This window comes from Pristis pectinata, chromosome 7, assembly GCF_009764475.1.
Source record: "Pristis pectinata isolate sPriPec2 chromosome 7, sPriPec2.1.pri, whole genome shotgun sequence".
NCBI lineage: Eukaryota > Metazoa > Chordata > Chondrichthyes > Rhinopristiformes > Pristidae > Pristis > Pristis pectinata.
This window is the reverse complement of record NC_067411.1, coordinates 37,808,366-37,830,517: the sequence shown is the minus strand read 5'-3', so window position 1 is coordinate 37,830,517 and position 22,152 is coordinate 37,808,366. Positions and strand designations below refer to the sequence as shown.

The window sequence follows — 22,152 nt, the reverse complement described above, 5'->3', positions numbered from 1 at the left end:
GTTATGGGGAAAGATCAAGGGGACGAGATCAGTTTGATAGCGAACTGGATCGAGTGACTTCCTCGCAATTATCGGAATGTCACCTTCTCCATTCATTCAAAAGTACTCTATCATTACCATGAATTGGGTGGAGGGAGAGTGAATTAAACTGGCAGGATCCCTCTTTTCCTTTCAGGCTGCCGAGATCACTGGCATGTGTTGGCTGACAAGCACCTCTCTGTTCATTGATAACGACCGCAGTGACGTCATGGGCATCCTGCATGTTGAACGACCAATTTTTTTTTCGCGCGACCTCATTTCTATTAAATCTGCATCCAGAAAGGTGGCTTCCTTATTCTCAATGCCAAACCCAGGGACGGGGAGAGCATGGCCATAAATGGGGCCCTCTAGGAGAATGCCAGCGGGAGTCGGGCCAGTTTATTTGGGGTCGCGTCTAGTGTCATTCACTAAATAATTCAGTAATACTCAACATGCGCTATTCACTACCATCACTCCACAGCCCGCTATCGCCTCCAACCCCCCAGAGCGTCAGGCTTATACTAGTTCGTTTACCCTAAAGGATTTGATTAAAGCGAAGAATGCTAAGCATCACAAAGCAGTAATTGTACATTTAGGAAAATAGACTTTATCTTATCACATTTAAATTGGCGTGAGGATCTTAAAAGTTAACCCTGGTGACTGTATCTCGAATTGTAAATAAACACTTAGTAGAATAAATCTGCTGCTTAGGCTGATAGCATTTTTACATTGGCAGCCTGGAATTTTGGCTTTCGACGACTACCAGCATTTTCTAAATAGAACGTGCTGGAAAAACTCAGCAGGTCAGGCAGCATCTATGGAAAGAGAACCAAAGTTAATGTTTCAGGTCTAGGGTGTTGCCTGATCTGCTGTGTGTTTCTGTTTTTATCTCAGATTTCCAGCATCTGCTGTTATTTTCACCAGCATTTTCAATTTTTTTGTTTACAGATTTCCAACAGATTTTTGACTTAAATTAGTTTCATTTTTTTTCTCTGTGCACTCAGTTCTTTTTTTACCTTTAGCCCACGAACACACCCTGCCAGAGACATGAGTGTGAATTGCAGGTTCCCACAGATCTACCTGAGCCAGGTAATAGCAAAATGAAAGGAAAGTATAGCGGATGCCGGAAATCTGAAATTAAACAAAAGTTCAGCACATGTGGAGAGAGAAAAAATGGATAAATGTTTTAGGTCAATCAGCTTTCATTGGAACTTAAGCATCAATTGTTTGCATTATTCTGTTGGTAAATCATTGAATACAACAAGTATTTCAAAATCTTTGTTTGGGTAAAACTGACCCTATAGAAATGCAGTGAATTTCTACACATATAGGCACTACCAAATACACCCTCATTATAGTTTTAGATGGCTCCTGCATTATATTTTAAAATATTCAGAGAGCACGTTCAATAAGGAAAAAAAAACATATTTTAAAATCTGAAAGATAAACAAAGCTTCCAAAATCACTTAATTAATGCCAATTTTGTATGTAGAAAAAAATGAGGCTACATTACTGATTTGTTAAGAAGAGGAGAAAAGATAGACAGAGGTCATTTCTTTCTTCATCCTAATTTGATTTTTATAAATAAATGCATTGAATTTTGAAAGCAAACAGCTCAAAGCCTCTAATTATCTCTAATTATCACCTCTATTCAGTTTATGGTAGACAACACAAACCTTCAGATTACTGATATTGCTGTTACAGACAGAGACACATAGACAAAAAGAATGAGAAACAGACACATTTCCAAGAAATCCTAAATACGAACTCTGCTATTGCAGAGACCTCTTAGACAGTTAGTGAGCAATTAAAGATTATTCCTCTCTTTGCTTCTTAGTTAATCCCTTGGGATTGAAGATAATTTGTTTCTACGGCAGTTCTGTGGTGGCTGAGGTCAATTTAGGGCTCACAGCCTCTGCCATTAATGTGGCAGGAGATCCCTGGCTAGGCAGGTTGGTTGGGACTTTGGGAGGTGCTGGGCTTCAATGTGTTTCCCAATGAGTGGACCCAGTGCCAATCCAACTGCCCTTCCATACTTTCAGTGTTTATAGGCCAGGGGTTCCCAGAAATCAGCAGGGCTATTGATTTTTCTGCTTTGAGAACATACTGAATAGTTTCCCCTTTCCACCTGGTAGTCTCTTGCTCTAACAGAGTCCAGAATAAATCACTTCTTTCAGAAGTCTGTTTCAGGCATACAAATGATATGGCCTGCTCAACGGAGTAGACTGAGTGTAACTATGCCTCAGTGCTGGGATTGTTGGCTTGGGAAGGGGCGTTGTCATTGGTTTGTTTATCCTGCCAGTGGACTTTGAGGATTTTGTGGAGACAGCATTGGTATTGGTATTGGTTTATTATTGTCACTTGTACCGAGGTACAGTGAAAAACTTGTCTTACAAACCGATCTTACAGGTCAATTCATTACACAGTGCAGTTACGTTAAGTTAGTACAGAGTGCATTGATGTAGTACAGGTAGAAAAAAACAATAACAGTACAGAGTAAAGTGTCACAGCTACAGAGAAAGTGCAGTGCAATAAGGTGCAAGGTCACAACAAGGTAGATCGTGAGGACATGAGGTCATAGGTCATAGTCCATCTCATTGTATAAGGGAACTGTTCAATAGTCTTATCACTGTGGGGTAGAAGCTGTCCTTAAGTCTGGTGGTACATGCCCTCAGGCTCCTGTGTCTTCTACCCGATGGAAGAGGAGAGAAGAGAGAATGTCCTGGGTGGGTGGGGTCTTTGATTATGCTGGCTGCTTCACCATGACAACGAGAGGTAAAGACAGAGTCCAAGGAGGGGAGAATGGTGTCCGTCATGTGCTGGGCTGTGTCCACAACTCTCTGCAGTTTCTTGCGGTCTTGGGCAGAGCAGTTGCCATACCAAGCCGTGATACATCCTGATAGGATGCTTTCTATGGTGCATCGGTAAAAGTTAGTGAGAGTCAAAGGGGACAAACCAAATTTCTTTAGCCTCTTGAGGAAGTAGAGGCGCTGGTGAGCTTTCTTGGCCATGGCATCCATGTGGTTTGTCCAGGACAGGTAGTTGGTGATGTTCACTCCAAGGAACTTGAAGCTGTCAACCCTCTCGACCTCAGCACCATTGATGTAGACAGGTGCATGTACACCACCCCCTTTCCTGAAGTCAATGACCAGCTCTTTAGTTTTGTTGACATTAAGAGAAAGGTTGTTGTCATGACACCATTCCACTATGCTCTCTATCTCCTTCCTGTACTCCGGCTCATCACTGTTTGAGATACAGCCTACAACGGTGGTATCATCTGCAAACTTGTAGATGGAGTTAGAGCAGAATCTGGCCACACAGTCTTGAGTGTATAGGGAGTAGAATAGAGGGCTGAGGACGCAGCCTTGAGGTGCACCAGTGTTGAGAATAATCGTACCGGAGGAATTGCTGCCTATCCTCACTGATTGCGGTCTGTTTGCTAGAAAGTCAAGGATCCAGTTACAGAGGGACATGTTGAGTCCTAGGTCTCGGAGTTTGGTGACAAGCTTGCTTGGTATTATTGTATTGAAGGCAGAGCTGTAGTCAATAAACAATAGTCTAACGTAAGTGTCTTTACTGTCCAGATGCTCCAAAGCTGAGTGAAGGGCCAGGGAGATGGCATCCGCTGTAGACCTGTTTTGGCGATAGGCGAATTGCAATGGGTCCAGGTTGTCTGGTAGGCTGGAGTTGATGCATGCCATGACCAACCTCTCAAAGCACTTCATGATGGTGGATGTCAGAGCCACTGGTCAGTAGTCATTGAGGCACGTTACCTTGCTTTTCTTTGGTACCGGGATGATAGTGGTCTTCTTAAAACAGGAGGGAACCTGAGATTGAAGCAGGGAGAGGTTGAATATGTCTGCAAATACTTCTGCCAGCTGATCAGCACAAGATCTGAGCACATGGCCCGGGACACCATCTGGGCCAGGTGCTTTCCTCGTGTTCACTCTTCGCAAGACTGATCTTACGTCCTCCACTGTGATCACAGGTTCAGCTGCGTTGGTGGCTGTCAGAGTGGATGGTGACAATCTACTTCCTTTTTGTTCAAAACGTGCATTTCTCCAGTTCTTTGAAGGGCCTGCTTTGATTAGCCCAAGTCTCAAGACCACACAGAAAGGCAGGAATCAGTGCTCCTCAGGTAAACCATGAGCTTGATGCAGGTTTTGAGATATTCATCTCCAAACACGCTTTTCACCACATGGAAAACACTATGCTGGTGCAATAAAAGCAATGGTGAATTTCATCATCAATATCTGCCTTTGCTGGGAAGGTTCCTGAGATATGAGATACAGTCCATATTTTCTGGGGTCTTGTTGTGACCCTTTATTGCCAAAAACCATTGTTGTACAAGTGGGGTACGTTAGACCCACTACCCATCTGCCCAACCACTCCCTCCACACACCCCTCATCACCACATTCATGCTCGGCTCACTATGGCCAAGCCTACTGAGAGCCTTACTGCAAGTACCTGGATCTACTAAATTCAATATTTGACCCATTACTTAATTCAGTAAAGCTTTAGATGTCCCACTACAGTAAATATCCAATCAAAGAAGCTCACATGCTGCTGAACACCTACAGCAGCACTGCCGAACTCCAGCACATCGACTTTTGTTTTGTAAAATAGGTTTGATGAGTGTCACATCCTACTCCATTGTTCACCAACAGCGTCTTCTCTCAATTCAACATGAACAATGCCAAGAAAGATTGCTAGAGTTGCGTACTATATGAAACAGCACATGGGAACAGTGCAAAGAGAGGGACTACATTTGTTTCTATTGTGCAGTGAATCACTTACCCATGAAGTTTTCACATGTGGTTAGTCTAGTTGCCAGTTTAAATGCCAAAAAGCTCCCTTGAGCAAATAGTTTATCTTAGAGTCATAGTACAGAAACAGGGACCTTGGCCCACCACATCCACCATCAAGTACTCATCTATACTAATCCCATTTACCAGTACTAGGTCAATAGACATCCATACCTTGACAATTCAATTGCTTCTCCAGGTACTTAAATGTTGTGAGAGTACCTGCCTTCACCACCTTCTCAGGCAGTGTGTTCCAGAACAGGACTTTATTAGCAGTGCAATCCACTTAAGCACAATAGGGGTGTCAAAATGGTCAGAAAGTCACCAGCAGCCCAGTGTGAAAAGATGGTGTCTTTCCACTGCAATGTGTACACTCTTGGTCTTGTGAGAACAATACAAGACCTATTCCACCTCACGGCTGGCCTTCATTAAAGGCTGTCTTCTAGCAGCTTTATATAAATGCACTTGTTTCCTTCCTGGAGGTATATACTTCAAATAAGGATTTATATTTATATAGCAACGTTACTCAGTTTCCGAAGTCCTGTGTTTTTCAGCCAATTGCAGTTGCAGCTAGTGTTACAAAATGGCAAACACAGCATCCAAATTGTGCACAGCAAGTTCCCAAAGTGTTTAGGTAATTGAGCAGGGCATCTGCTTTTAAGGTGATATTGATCACGCTACTGCAGAAAACTCCCCGCCGCTCTTTGAAACAGTGCTGTTTGAACTAATAAGTCCACGGGTAATGCGGCACCCCATCATCACTTCGTTGCTTCGTCTGCCTGGAGCTGTATCCGAATCCTTAATCTTCCGATTCAGAGGCCCACAGATCCGCGGTTGACAATTCTGATCAATTCAGTGGAAGCGTTGAATGTGTTCTGACGGAGGGGCGCAGAGGCGTCGACTGTTACTCTTCGCCCGGGTGTTGCCTGACCTGCTGAGTTTTTCCAGCATTTTGTGTCTTTGTCTCAGTGGAAGCAATTTGTGCTCATAATTTTCATGTTTACACAGTCCTGTGCTGAATGCCATCTGCGTGTGGACTAGTTTCCTCAAGTTGGTGAATTGATCTGTGCACTTAAATCTACTAATGTCTGCGATTCTGGGGACATCAACTTCTCATCAATGCTCCACTTATTTCTAAGTGATCAAGGAAGATAAAATCATTGAGGTACATCCCCGGGACATCCCCACGCTGTTGTCCTAAATATAATCCAGGAAGCGGGTCATATGCATTCCAAACTAGATACTTTCTTCTTAATTGCAGTAAAAATTATAACATCACCCCTGTTTATTCCTCTGGCGAAGACCCAAGAAATTTTTAAAAAATAGTTAATTAAATAAAATATTAATAAAGCTTGCACCAAGGTAGTAAGGCCTCCAGGAGTGGAGTGCATCTTCACACACACACATTATATAATACACACACATATATATATAGTAATGGACATGTATTTTAATCTCACGGAGCTGCTTAACTAAAGTGATGCAGAAATAGCAGTAGTTCAACCACAACATCCGGGGTTCCACAAGAGCTCGCTAACCATCTCAAACAAAAGATCAAGTCATAAATGCATTTCGATTTAAATCATCTTAATTGCTTTATCCCGAACTGTATTAAAAATCCAGAGAGATACAGAAGACTGCAGATGCTGGAAATCTGGTGCAACAAACAATCTGGTGGGGAAACTCAGCGTGCCGGGCAGCATCTGTTGGGGGGTGGGGAGGGAAGAGGGGATTGTCGACATTTCGGGTCGAACCCCTGCATCAGGACTGAGAGCGGAGAGGCGAGATGGCCAGTAATGGAAGAAATGGTCATACTGGCCATCTCGCCTCTCTGCTCAGTCCTGATGCAGGGGTTCGACCGGAAACGTCGACAATTCCTTTCCTTCCACAGATGCTGCTCGACCCATTTGAGTTCCTCCACCAGATCGTTTGTTGCATTAAAATCCAGCGGCTTCAGAGGAGGGGGATTTGTTACAACCCATTGCGTAACCCAAATCATCTGTTACAGTTGGGGCAGATTCATGTTTTTACCATCCTGTTCTGTCTGGGACGACATACAAGCTATTAAAGGAAAAAAAATATTTCCTTAATTATCTCTTGGAATTTGCCTCATCGCTGGTAAATATATTTCAGACACAAGAGACTGCAGATGCTGGAATCTGGAGCAAAAAAACAAACAAACTGCTTTTATATTTGCTTCAAACGTCATTTGAAAGTCTGTGAACCCTCTCCCGTACACCAAAACACTAATATGCTGAGTAAGAAGCAACTGGTTTTCTTTAATATTTAAATCCTTTAAAATATTATTGCAAACTGATTTTAATTAAAAGTAACTGTCACGTCAGGCAGCCTTTCTAAAGTGAAGCCGTCATGCAGCTTTATTCGAAAATGTGGTTTTACTTGGTTTATTGCTGTGGGTAATTGTAATAGGAATATTCACTACTTTATAGAATCATAGAGTAATAGAGGAATACAGCACGGATACAGGCCCTTCGGCCCAAAAGGTACATGCCGACCATGGTCCCCACCCACCTAGTCCCCATTTCCTACTTTTGGACCATATCCCTCCAAGCCCCACCCCTCCATGTATCTATCCAAGTGCTTCTTAAATGATACTATTGTACCTGCCTCAACCACTTCCCCTGGCAGGTCATTCCATATACTCACCAGCCTCTGCACGAGAAAGTTGCCCCTCAAATCCCTTTTAAATCTTTCCCTTCTCACCCTAAATCTATGTCCCCCCAGCTTTGGACTCCCCTACCCTGGGGAAAAGATTGCTACCATCCACCTTATCTATGCCACTCATGATTTTCTAAACCTCTACAAGATCACCCCTCATTCTCCTACACTCCAAGGAATAAAGACCTAGCTTGGCCAACATCTCCCTGTAACCATGCCTTTCCTATAATAGTGACCAAAACTGTACACAGTACTCCAAGTGCAGCCTTACCAATGACTTATACAACTGCAACATAATGTCCCAACTCCTATACTCAGTGCCCTGACTGATGAAGGCCAGAGTGCTAAACACCTTTTTCACCACCCTGTGAATCTGTGACAGCACTTTCAGTGAACTATGCACTTGTACTCCTAGGTCCCACTGTTCCATTACACTCCCTAGTGCCCTACCATTCATAGTACAAGTCCTACACTGGCTTGACTTTCCAAAATGCATCACCTCACAATTATCTGTGTTCAAATCCATTTGCCGCTCCTCAGCCTACTTCCCTAACTGATCAAGACCCCCCTGTAATCTACAATAACCTTCTTCACTATCAACACCTAATTTCATGTCATCCACAAACTTACTGATCAAGCCTTGTACATTCACATCCAAATCATTGTTATGAATAACAATGGTCCCAACACCAGCCCCTGTAGCACACCACTAGTCACTAGCCTCCATTGTGTGAACCAACTTCAACCACCACCTTCTATCTCTGAGCCAATTTTGAATCCAACTAACCAGCTCTCTCTGGATTCTATGGGCCCTAACCTTCCAGCCCAGACTACCACGCAGGACCTTGTTCAAATAGACAACATCCATTGCCCTATCCTCACCTACCTTTTTGGTTCCCTCTTCAAAAAAAAACTCTAAAAGGTTCATCAAGCACGACTTTCACACGCAAAGCCATGCTGACTCTTCCTTATCAGCCTCTGTCTATCTAGAGGCCGATTCTATCCTGCCCCCTCAGAATTCCCTCTGATAACTTCCCCACTATTGACATCAGACTGACCGGCCTGTTTTAGACGTTCGTTTTATTTGACGTTAATTAACCCATTCCATTGTCATTGCAGCAAAGTAATTGCTAACCTCTAAGATGCTGTATAGTAAATAGGACTAACAACTGCATAAAATGACCACGAATCAGCCCGATCTACTGTAGGCAATTACCCGCCTCTGGTCTCCAATTTATACGCAACGCTGGTTTGTGCTCTCATTGGTTGAGGTCGATCGCGTGGTTCCTTGAGGCCTGATTGGAGGCTACAGTGCCGGAGCCCTGACCAAACCCGGATCTCAGCCTGAACTAGCCGGTAGGTAGCTCTTTGGCGAATGCATCCCAATAATCAAGAGACACTTCATCTTCCTAACAGAGTCATCAAGTGAACAGCAGCAACAACGCTTTTTAAGTGTTGCCTTTTAACGCAGTGAGGTGCTTTACATGAAACAAAATCAAACAGAATTTGACTCAAATCAGCTTTGTCAGAGAGTTAAGTTTTAAAGAATTTCTTTAAGAAGGAAAGGAAAAGGAGGGAAGTTTAAAAACGGAACACGGAGTTTAGGGATAGTTGTAGGACTGGAGAAGGTTAGGGGCGAGATCCTGGCGGAATTTTAACATCAACACATTACATTTCAATTTGACGGGCCGATGTAAGTCAGCAAGCTCAAGAGTAATTGGTAAACGAGACTTAGTGCGAGTTATGATCCAGGGGGAAGACATGTAGAACCGCGCCAAACACAGTAACTAGTGTACACACATCCGCACATAGATTTGCATTTACATAGAGCTTTTCACATTCCATCCAGCACTTTCCCACCGTTTTAAATGTGACACTTGTAGGAAACAGCCACTTAATGCACAACAGGGTCCCACAAACATATACTGGGATGATAATATTTAGAGTGATGAGGGACGCATTTTCGATAGGATACCGAGGATAAGTCTCCTGTTTCTCGTCCATATAATGAGATGGGACCTTTTACAGTGTGAGATAGATAGATAGATAGATAGATAGATAGATAGATAGATAGATAGATAGATAGAGAGAGAGAAACCATAGCAAAAAAGTCTCAAAGCAGATGTATCTAAAACAAAAGGCCATCGGTTTGAAGTGAGGAGTAGGAAATTTCGAGTTGAAATGAGGAAGATTTTTTTCACCCAGAGGGTGGCTGGGATCTGGGACTCATTGCCAAGATACAACATTTAAGAGGCATCCAGATCAGCACGTGAGCCATCAAGTACCCAACACAACGGGCCAACTGCTGGAAAATGGGATAAGTATAGATGGATATTTGATGCTAGGCAAGGAAATGCTGGGCAGAAGGGCCTATTTCAGTGCTGTATGACTCTAGCATCCATTTACAGTCTTATCCAAAAAGCAGCACCTCTGATATTGCGGCACTCCCTCAGTAGTGCACTGGAGTGGACGGGACGATGTTCTTTGCCACTTTAACAAGGAGGTGGGAGTGTTATCCCTACCTCACCACCCTCACTTAGGTGGCGCTTAACGTGCGCGCCCACGTTATAGTATCGGGACATTTTCCACCTGCTCCTTCCCAAGATGTATTGATAAGTTTGGTCCCAGACTAAGACCCACTGAAATCAGACAAAAAAAAACATCAAACTCCCCGAGAATAAGGCTGATCTTCACCCGACGTTGACTCAAGTCACTGGTATTGAGGAGTTTGTGGCCTGTCACACTTGGTACGATTGTGGGCAGGTGCAGAGAGAAAATATTCTCCACTGAAACACATATCTTCAACTGGGGGGGGGGGGGGGGGGGGGGAGAAGCAACTGCTGCAATATTCCAGATATTGTTGAAATGGCCCTACGAAATTCCATGTGCATACCGGAAGTTTGACATTTAAGCATTCATCAATTCAGCTGATTCTTAACTAAAATCCAAATACCTGTTGAGTGAGTGTCAGCAGGGCCATTTCAATGGTCGTCTCAGTGAAATGAGCTAAATCATTGTTCAGATGTCAGTTCTCTGTAGTGAGACAAAGTAAAATAAGACGTTATCTATATTTTAGACTGTCAAAACGAAATAGCCTACAATGCGAAAGGTTTTTTTTAAAAAATACTTTAAGAGCCTGTTCAACAAACAATTCAATTGCATACACATACGCAGACATCAAGATACTAAAGCTACAAACTCCCATGCAGACGTTTAGTATAAGCACTCAAGGCGAAGTTGGATAGTCACCTAAGAGAGAAAGACATTGACGGATATGGTGACAGGATGAATGGAGGGACGGAAGAGCATAAATCTCAGCAACGATAGTGGACCAAATGATCTAACCCTATGCTGTAGAATGTCTCTGTGCCTTTTTGTGTCATGCATTAATGCATGGCCGCACACCCATTCATACATTTACCGGTACACTCTCACACGTGAATTACAGATAAATAATAATTACTGAGGTATGTGACTGATAACTGTGCAAGAAAATCACCGAATGAGACAATTTAAGGATAATCCGTAAAGGTTCATTCTATGAAGCCATTTATTCCCGTTTATCTTGGACAGTCAATACCAGGGCCGTCGGTAATAATCAAGTTAACACCAGTGCACATTTACCGCGATTCGTTGTTACTTTTCAAAACATTTTACTCATCATAATTTAAATATATATATAAAAAATCCCTGCTCGTTCGAATGCAAATTAAACCCAAGAGTAACAGATCCCCGGAGAAAGGCGCTACTTAAAGGCTGGAAGCATTAGAACTATTTTCTATCCATTCATACTCTGTAACTTTTAAAGATGTTTGCGAGACATCATCTTCATAGAACTGTCTGAAATTATGTTTCGGTATAAATTATGGTGGCAGAAAACTACGTAGGTTTATGTTTGTCTAAGGTTTGTATTCGCCCACCAAATCAAATCCTTGAAACTTAATCTGAAACATAGACTTGAAAATTGTGCTGTAACCGTTAAGTTTGCCACGAACCCTGCAGCAAAGTAATATTTAATGACATACATACAAGCAAACATAGACACAAAGACAAACATACACATATTAATTCACACACACACACTGAGTGGTTTTCAAAACTATAGCCGAGCCTCGTTTCTCACACTGACCACTCTCTCTCTCTCTCTTCCCCTAACTCTTCTAGTCTGGGATTCCGCTGATCCAGACCTTAAATATCTCAGTTATTTTTAACCTACTACGTAATTCTCATCGCCGACATCCCACAACACAACTCTGTTCCTTCCAGCCAAGAGGGGAAATGGAAACACTGCCCGTCTTCCTGATCACATGGCGTTGAAGTCAGCGAAAAAAAAACACACACACATAACGTGTTTTAACAACTTTTGTCCAGTACAAGTTCTTGAACCTCGGCGCCTGCTGCTGGCACTCGGTTCGGGACCCGTGCCAATCTAAACAAAGATAAATAAGGATTTCTCCTGCTGATTGGTGGAAAAGGGGATGTTGCGGAAATGACCCATTCCCGACAGACACTCGGCTGACGACATGGGCTGATGTAACCCGCTGATCCAAGATTAGAAACCCATAAAAGCGCCCCGAAAGTGAGGAGGACGAATTTAACACTGGACTCGGGCTGTGGCAAGAACCTTAGCCCCACTATCCGTTCCAGTCCCAGTTAACAGAAGTGTCCAGTTTAGAAACTCAATTGATTGACGCATCTCTTGGCCTCTCCAAATTCCACGCCTCCGGGAAAGCAAGGGACATTTTATTATACTGCTATGGTGATCTAGAAACAGCAGTCCGAGGCAGTAAAATATTTTGAGAAAGTCTTTTGAAAATTAAGAGAAACATATTTGATTTTTAGCCTTCCCAAAGTAATTCATAGATCTTGGTACACACACACACACACACACACACGGATACCATGACCAGGCAGTTATATTTTGTTAAATTCCATAATCCATGAGATCCAAACGTACATCCCATTTCATTATACCTTCCACGAATCTAATCTTTTCTACAATATTTTCCAGTTAATAGGGAGAAGCGATTTTTTCTTGGACTCTGTCAAGCCAAAAGCTATTTGTTGTGAACATTATTGGAAACCTGTTGAAGGGCCATTGGCTGGAAACTTTCACAGTTTCACTCTCAGCAGACGCTGGCTGACCTGCTGAGTATTTCTGTTTTTACTTGGAGATGTCTTAAAGGTGGCAGCGTTATCCTTCCAGTCTGTTGTTGTTGGGAGTTGGTAGACTTTGCTACCTTCGTACTCGACCTGCAGGGTGTTTACAAATTATTGAGCTCAGCTCCCGGGATCAGGGAACATTACATTGTCCGCATGCCGACTTTTTGTGAGCCTTCTCCCACGAGTTCCACTTCTCCCCGCTCTTTCCTTTTAGAACTATACGTGTCCCCCCCCCCCACCCCTTTTCAAGTCTTTATCCAATTCATTTTTGAAAGTTTCTATTGAATTTGCTTCCACTGCCTGTCTAAGCAGCGCCGTTCGGGTCCCAGTAACCTGCTGAGTGAAATGTATTACCTCTCCTTTGGGTCTTCCAATGATAACAGTATGGAAACCGATGTCTTGATGCAATCTCGTTCAGCTGCACCTTTTGACTGTGGCTAAAAAAAAGCATTCACTTTCCTCAAAAGTTTACAGCGAAAGAAATGTTTCCCCAGGATGTAGTCCCATGCTGTGAGATATTGCATCTGGACCCTTACCAGCAACATAAACTATCCTACAGTTATATATTTAATGGCCTGAAAGTGAATTATCATAGGATGAATTCTGATTACAAACAATGAATCAATAATTTACAAGCAAATTATTCTCCCAACATGTGAATTATAATGTCCTAGTTCTAGCCAGCACTTTGGGAAACATGTGAAGGCTTTAGCGAGGGTGTCCAGGAAATGTATCAGAATGGTTTTAAGGTTAAGGGATTTAAGTTACTTTGATAAGTCTCCTCCAGTGAATCGATAAGAAAATATTTGACAGGGGTGTTCAAAATCATGAAGCGAATAAAGAGAGTCTGGCTCAAGTGGCTGAGAGGTCCATAACGAGACGGTGCTTAAGGTAATAAAAGAAAATGCTGGAAAAACTCGGCAGGTCAGGCAGCGACTGTGAAAGGGAAACAGTCGACGTTTCAGGTCCTTTGGCAGAGTTGGATTTCAGATTTCCAGCATCTGCAGTTTTTGTTTAAATTGTCATTTACATTTACAGATATAAGGTGATTGGCACAAGAAGCAGAGGCGACAGAAGATAAACCTTCGCAGCCATGAATGGTTAGGATTTGGAATAGGCTGGACGATTTGGTGACGAATTTAATAGGAACTCCTTGAAGGGAATTGGATAACTGTTCGAATGAGAAAACATTCCCGGGATATGAATAAGGGGGTGAGGTGGGGGAGGGGTGGGGCCAACTGTGTTGTACTTGGAAAAGAAGTACTACAGAGCTGATGGACTGAATGGCCTCTTTCCGTGCTGTTCCATGACTTGTTGAAGAAGATTCAAACAGAAAGTGCATTGGCGTGCCTAATTTCACTTCCAGAGATAGTCTTCTCTCCTCATTATTTGAATTACGCATTCTCACTTTTAAAGGGCTGACACAGTGCCAATGGGCCGAATGATCCCCTTTACTTTATCATCCTATCAAGCCTGGGCAGGAATAACATTGCTGGAGAGAAAGAAGACGTCTCACTATTTTGAAAAACGAGTCCCCGTAGATCAAGGCTGGAACCGCACCCAATTTCAAGGATCGAATTAAATACATTTTGGACAGTTACACACACATACTTTCAACGGCGATGTTTCTTACACAATATTTGTACGTTTTAGTATAAGATAGGCTCGTTCCTGCATTCCTAAAGTACATTGCTTCCTGATATCATTTCAATCCAGGTCCTCAGGTATCTGCATTAGAGACAATTATCAGCGAGCTGTGTTATTTTCGACGGCGCGCTTGATAATTTAGTGGATCAAATCTTGAAATACTCTGTTTCCAGTAATATCTTGTGCCGGAGTACTGTATGAAACAAGGACCAGAGACATCACACCTGGTACTGGGAATAACAGTTTGGCAGACATGGAATCAGACCATGAAACCATAAATGTGGAAAGCCAAATGTGTAGGTGAATAGAGAAACGACCTCATTGCACCAGTCATCTGGCATAGGAAGCAAAGGTCAATGTGACCATAACAGCAACAGCGATCAGACAACCCCGTGTTTCAATACACTACAACAGTCACACATTTGGAAATAGTAGAACATTGATTCGTTTGTTGGACAGATTTAGGCGAACTGATGGCATTGAGTGGGTCTAAAAAACAGCTGGAGAAAGCTCACATCTTGGCAACACCGCGTTTATCACCATCGATTAAAACCAGGTAGCAATTTGGAATTAGATTTAATGTCTTGATCTTCGCGACAGCCTGTGCGTCCATTGAGAAGGGCGAATCCTTAGAGAGATTGCGTTTCTTTGTATCTCCACAAGGACCTTAACAGGAGGACGGGCACTTCAAGAACTTTACAGCGTCAGGATTGGATGCGGCTGGCGTTTGAAGCATTCGATTCAAATCTTACTCCTGATCTCTTTGCTATTCTATTGCATGCAACGTTGGAATCCCAAACCACTTTTGATCCATATCTTCAGGTATGAAAATAAAACAAACCGGCTGATACTGGAAATCTGAAACAAAAACAGAAAATGCCTGAAAATCTCAGCAGGCCAGGCAGTACCTATGGAGAGAGGATCAGGGCTAACGTTTCAGTTGGAAAACCCTTGATGACTCCATATATGGGAGTTTATTGTCAGACTTCTTGTCCAGCAGGTGATAGGAGACCGGCCGACAAGGTAAATGTCCCTCAGACCCCGAATGAAAAGTGACAACTTTCAATTAAAAGCATCAATTTTAACTGCCTCACGGAAACATCCAGAAGGAAGTCGTTCGCGGTGACAGGACATGGAAAAGAACAAATCGTTTGAAAGAAACTGACTTGTTGGCATAGAGATCGCATCAAGTCATGATTAGGTTAATACGATCAGCAATGACAGTGACATTTGCTTGGTATTAGTAATTGTTAGGTTAGACCCAGCGGAATAAGTCTGGGACTTCCTTCTTGATCGAAGTTGAACATAAATCAATGGATTTTTTTTTATCGAAACACACATCAACTGTACCTCTGTTTTAATGATTGAGTTAGTCCAGCTGAACTATTTGTGAGCAGAAGTTTGGACAAAGGGCGGGATTTTTATTGATGGTTAATTCCGTTCTGTCACCAGAAAGAGTAAGCGATAAAGTGGTGTGGACTCCTTAGACAGCACCTTCCAAACCCACGACCTTTCCTAGTTAGAAAGACAAGGCCAGTAAAAGAATAGGAACACCACCACCAAGAAGTTGTCCTCCAAGCCGCACACCGTCCTGACTTGGAAACATATAGCCGTTCCTTCATTGTCGCTGGGTCAAAATCCTGGAACTCCCTCCCTAACAGTGTTGTGGGTACACCCACACCTCAAGGATTACAGCGGTTCAAGAAGGCAGCTCACCACCACTTTCTGAAAGGCAACTAGGGATGGGCAATTAAATGCTGCCTCAGTCCGCGAAGCCCACATCCTTTGAATAAATATAAAAGTATATATTTTAATAACACAACGAAATAAAAAAAACTTACACCATTTATCACAGAACTGTGCTGAAAATAAACTTCACCGGCTTCTCTTATATTTGGTGGATGAGAACTTTCTCTCTTCACCCACTAGTCAGGTGAAGGGATGGAGGGATATTTGAATTCTATGCCAAGATCTGCTTTAGTTCCAGTATTCCGTCAGACGGTACATTAAATTATTTTATAACAAATTGTGCATGGACAAAGTTGGATGGAATTAGTAAGAGCAAACGACCAGTTAATAGCTAACTAAGGTGGGAAATTCCCTTAGGCTACTAACTGAGTTTTAACAGTAGGTTTGGGCGGAGGATAGGATTTTTATTGGGGTCATCAGGCGTAAGCGATTTATCAGAACGTGCTGCGTGCGTGCATTAAGCAAAGATAATCTTGGTGATCGCGCACTTAGTCCATATTTTAATTGGTCTGACGTGTCAAGATTAAACGTGGTCTTCACAGAGCGCTGCTTTATCACTTGCTATGGATTGGTTTGTTGCCTCTCGGAAACCTGTAGAGTGTAAGTTTCTCTCACAGACCACTTGCACTGGACAAACAATCCGAACCTTGCTTCAAGCATCCGTAGACATTCAACAATTTCTAATTTAAAATGATGATGTGACTGCAACGTCAGTCGAAGTCCAGTTCACGGAATATCCAATAAAATGAAAGGACATTGACAACATCGATTAGAGCTACGGAACCATCCTCCTCCTTCTAAATGAATATTGGTCAGAGTTCTGTCTTAACTTTCAATATATTTTAAAAGACGTTTGCATTTCTGTAGCACCATCTGCAACCATAAAAGCAATGAAACACTTTTCATGTGTAGGCACTGTTGTAATGTAAAACAACAGAACAGCTTTTTTGCACATTGGTATTGGTATTGGTTTATTATTGTCGCTTGTACCGAGGTACAGTGAAAAACTTGTGCATACCGTTGGTACAAATCAATTCATTACACAGTGCATTGAGGTAGTACAGGATAAAAACAATAACAGAATATGGAGTAAAGTGTCACAGCTACAGGGAAGTGCATTGCAGGTAGACAATAAGGTGCAAGCACATAACAAGGTAGATTGTGAGGTCAAGAGTCCATCTCATCGTATAAGGGAACCATTCAATAGTCTTATCACAGAGGGGTAGAAGCTATCCTTGAGCCTGGTGGTATGTGCCCTCAGGCTCCTGTATCTTCTGCCTGATGGGAGAGGAGAGGAGAATAACCCAGACGGGTGGGGTCTTTGATTATGCTGGCTGCTTCACCAAGGCAGTGAGAGGTATAAACAAAGTCCATGGAGGGGAGGCTGGTTTCTGTGATCTGCTGGGCTGTGTCCACAACTCTCTGCGGTTTCTTGTGGTCCCGGGCAGAGCAGTTGCCTTACCAAGCTGTGATGCATCCAGATAGGAAGCTCCCATCAATAGAAATGTGATGGGAGGAGACGATCTGCTGCATTAGTGTCAATGGAGGAATAAATATCGACTTCCTGACGTTGGGAGAACCACCCTGTTCAAAATCAAAAATCATTCTTCCATGTGCTCTGAGGAAGGGTCTCCAACTTGAAATATTTACTCTCACTCTTTCCACAAATGCTGCCTAATCTGCTGCTTGTTTCCAGCATCTCCTGTACTTATTTCAGATGTGTTGCTGCTGACAACACTTCAACAATGCAAGGTCATTGATAACCATCCTGAGTTTGAAATGGTTGCTGACTCTGTAAAAAAATCTTTGATCATTCATCAACCTGAAATTTTAACTCTTATTTGCCCTTGTTCAATACTAGCTGATCTGCTCAGTATTTCCATCATTTTCCTTCTTTATTCCAGATTTTCTGTATTCTTGAGCATTTTCCCTTTATAAATATCTAAGATTCATTGGTGACAACTTAGAGATTGCATTAGAGCTTTTTACTAGTACATGGATAGATAGACACAAGGTTCCTATCTGCTGTCGCCCCTCTTGTTTTTTTTAATCTCAGACATTTTACCAGGAAGATTTGTAGTCAAAAAGGTGTTTCTGTGGAGAAAAAAGGAAATTCCTTTGAGCTGCTCTGATAAAGCTTCTTTCAATGGTTGAGCTTGGCTCAACGCTTGGTTGAGCTTCTTGTCTGAGATCTTATAGGAGAGCCCCAGGAATTATTGTAATGATATCTCTAAATAGTAAAAAAGCAGTATGATAAAAATACATGCAGGACAAAACATTTTCTGATGCATAATTCTTGCTTCCTAAAAAATAAAAGAAGCTTACTGATATTTTTCTTGCCCAGTTGAGAAGGCTGTCCAGTATCTTGACAGACAAAAAGAAAAGTGGTGAAATCAGCCAGTCACTGGTGCCAGTGGTGTGGGGAAGAGTTCAGTGAGTAAGCAGCAACTGTTCTCTTAATGATAAAAGGCCTACTTGCCTGATAAAGGCTGGATGCACCTGGGGCCTCAGGCAGGCTTCTCTTGTGACTTTCCACTGTGCATTATCCTTGACATAGCAATTGCGGGCAGGGTGCTCACAACTGTTAGTTGTAATGCTGAAGTTCCTGAGGCCTCCTTGGACCTTGTTACTGTATTAGATTTTCAAAGCTCAACTGAAGAAGCCTGCAGTACTCTTGTTAAATAGAGTCATAGGTCGCAGAAACAAGCTCTTTGGCCCAACTGGTCCGTACCGACAAGATTCCCATATAAGCTAGTCGCATTTGCCTGTGTTTGGCCCATATCCTGCTAAATCATTGCTATCCATGCCGCTGAGTAACAATGCATACCATCCATGAAGAATATGTTGCTGGATTTGAGTATCAATAACCATTACCCCAAAACAACGTACTATGGGTCTGATACACTGAAGACAGCAATTCAGTTTGAAAGCATATTTTTAAAAAATTGAATTATGTAATATCCAACACTGTTTACAATATTTTTCAACAATACTGAAAAAAATTGCTATAATTTAGAGTGCAGATCTTCCAAAAGCTACATCCAATGTTCATTTAATACATTGATGAATATCAGTTCAAATTTAAAAGTTGGAGCTTTACAAACAAGATAATCCTAAAAAGAGACACAGAGACTGCAGATGCTGGAAATCTGGAGCAACACACAAAGTGCTGGAGAAACTCAACGGGTCAGTCAGCAGCTATGGAGGGAAATGGACAGTTGACATTTTGGGTCGAGACCCTTCATCCTCTTCATCGACTGTCCATTTCCTTCCATAGATGCTAACTGGTCTGCTGAATTCCTCCAGCGCTTTGTGTGTTAATCCTAAGAAGAGCCCTTTTTGAGAGCCATCTACTATTGCTCTCCATTCTAGTAAAGAACACAAGTGTTCTTTTATGCCCTGTTCCAGAGAATGAAGCTTAGTGTTCAGGCTGACACTGCTGTGTCATACTGATGCAGTGCTGCAATGTCAGATATGTCACCTTCCAGAAGAGATGTAAAACCAAGACTTTATCTATGCTTTCAGATGAGCATTAAAAAACCCACGGCATTATTTAAAAATAACATTCTCCTGGCGATCTGATCCTTATGTATCACTCCATCAACAACAGTAAAGAACAAACTATCTGGTGACTATCACATTGCTGCATGTGTGCAGAAAGTGGCTGCATCATGTCCTAGATTGCAAATATAGCTACACATCAGCAAGTACTTCACTAGCTGTGAAGGGCTCCAAAGTTTGTGGATGTGCTGTACATCAGATGCAAGATGTCAAGGTAATTATTGCTGCATTGTTGCACTTTTTGTTTGAAATTCTTTGTTTGATATTCTTTAATTTGTTCTCTGGTGAAACTGGATCATTTCAGGATCCTGTTTTTGAGTTCATATTCTCTTAATTCAATGTTTGATGGTATTTTGCCAAAGAGAAATGCAAACAAGATGTACATTGGTAGGAATAAGGGCACCTCTGAATTATATGGTGCTCAATTGCACATTTTACTTTGATGCAAAGGCCCATCTGGTTTTGTAATGGAACCAAACAGTAGGGAGAAACTCTTAAATAGTTCCAACTAAGTTCATTCGATCTTGTGGGATCTTTGTAATTTCCACAGCCAATCTTTACAAGGTCAGCAATCATCTAACTGTTCCTTTCAGCTACTTCAAAATATATCTGGTATTTGAATGCAGATAAATAGACTGTTCTACAAGCAAACAATCACTAAGATCTGTTTTACCAGACCAAAGTACATTGCACAAACAGCAGTACAACTTGGATCTTGCAGGTCTGACGGTGCTCCAAGTAAGTACTAGTTTCAAGTTTATGACTGAGGCAGAACTGTCAGGAGGATGTTATATATGGTCAGATGCATTTTGACAGACTGAAGCTACAGTCAATGTATTAAACTTTTGGAATACGGTACAAAGTATGAATGTTGTGTTGCAGTTGCACAGAAATCTGGTCAGAATCATTCTAGAATAACAGTGTTCCATTCTGGATTCTGCACCCCAGGAAGGGGACATTATTCTCAGAGGCAGACTCACCAGAATGATACTGTGGCTTAGAGGATTACATTATATGGACAGGTTCACAGACCTGGCTTATTTTCCTGGGAGTTCAGAAGATTAAGGGATGACCTAACTGCGATGTTTTAGATAATTAAAGGATTTGACATGGTAGATGAAGGAAACTATTAACACAAAGGGGAGTGGAATTTGAAAACTCTCCCTGCAGAGTGCAATGAGCCTGGGGAGGACTGACAATTTCAAAACTCAGGTTCAATAAGAGGATTGGTCTGTAAAGGGTATTAAAACTTACAGACCAATGTGGATAGGCAGAGTTTAGGGACAGATCTGCTGTGATCTAATTGAATGATGCAACATTCTTGAGGGATTGAGTGGCTTCCTTTTTGTATGTTCTTTAGTTTGTGCTTTATTGAAAAGCATTCAAGTTCATCAAAACAAAGAAAAAGAAACCTAACAGACTAGAAATATATATCAAGCAGTTAGGGTACTGGAATGCAACTTGATTATAATTTTATTCTGCGTTACAGTTCCCTGTCTGCCAGACGACAGCATGAATACTGTTTGCGAGCGAACCTGTGATTTACTGTCAGTCAACAGTTTCTTTTTTTGACATTTTTAGAAGCATTTGTACATAGCTATATTTTACTAAGCTTTAATTAAAGAGATGCGATCTCTTCTGCTGACCTAGACAGACTGGAAGGCAGTTTTTCTCTTTTTTTAAAAATAGTGAAACCGTTTAGAACAAATGTATTAATAGTTTGTACAAGATAGAATGCAGAAGTTGGCCTCACATTGAGCAATCTTGTAACGACTAGCCTGCCTCTTTTACATGTTGGTTTGTGGAATCCATCAAACAAAGCCGCATCTCTTTTGAAGAAAGCTGTACTGAAGAGTTGGGATCAGCCATGACATGTTGTTGAGAAAAACTGTAGGTTTTATTTTAGTAGTTTTAAAGGTAGAGCTTTAAAGGAAGCAACATAATCACAGCAAGGTATTCTTTATTAAAGCCATCAATTAAAAAAAACCTTGATGCAGAAACATTTCACGACAATAATCTTCTGCTAAACTTTTGGAGAAAATTCTTTGTTGAAAAGTTTCTTATGCAATTGCATGTTTTCTTTCTGTATATCATTGAACCTAGCTCACATCACATTGTTCGTAACACTTGAGCTCCTTGAATAATGCACTAGATCAGAATGCATCAAAACAAAACTTTGTTGATGGGCTCTGTTTTCCGAAGGTGATGCCTGAAGAAGCTGCAATATAAAACCTGGGGTTGGTGTTGGGGCCGCTTCTTTTTACCTTGTACATTAACGATTTGGATGATGAAGTAAATGGTTTTGTGGCTAAGTTTACGGATGACACCAAGATAGGTGGAGGAGTAGAGAGTATTGAAGAAACAGGAAGGTTGCAGAGAGACCTAGATAGTTTAGGAGAATGGGCAAGGAAATGGCAGATGAGATTCAATGTTGAGAAATGTGCAGTTGTACACTTTGGAAACAGAAATAAATGGGCAGATTATTATCTAGAAGGAGAGAAAATTCAAAGTACAGAAGTACAAAGGGAC

The 22,152-nt window shown here is 41.9% G+C and overlaps 1 long non-coding RNA gene across 1 annotated transcript; it reads right to left on the bottom strand.

The window, feature by feature from the left end:
• Positions 1–3,753: 3,753 nt before the first annotated feature.
• LOC127572787 (uncharacterized) lies at positions 3,754–11,932 on the bottom strand. The gene is made up of 3 exons (XR_007956688.1): positions 11,720–11,932; positions 10,457–10,536; positions 3,754–3,845 (listed from the first exon to the last, which is right to left on the bottom strand). It is a non-coding gene; the product is annotated as an uncharacterized LOC127572787 (long non-coding RNA).
• Positions 11,933–22,152: the final 10,220 nt, after the last annotated feature.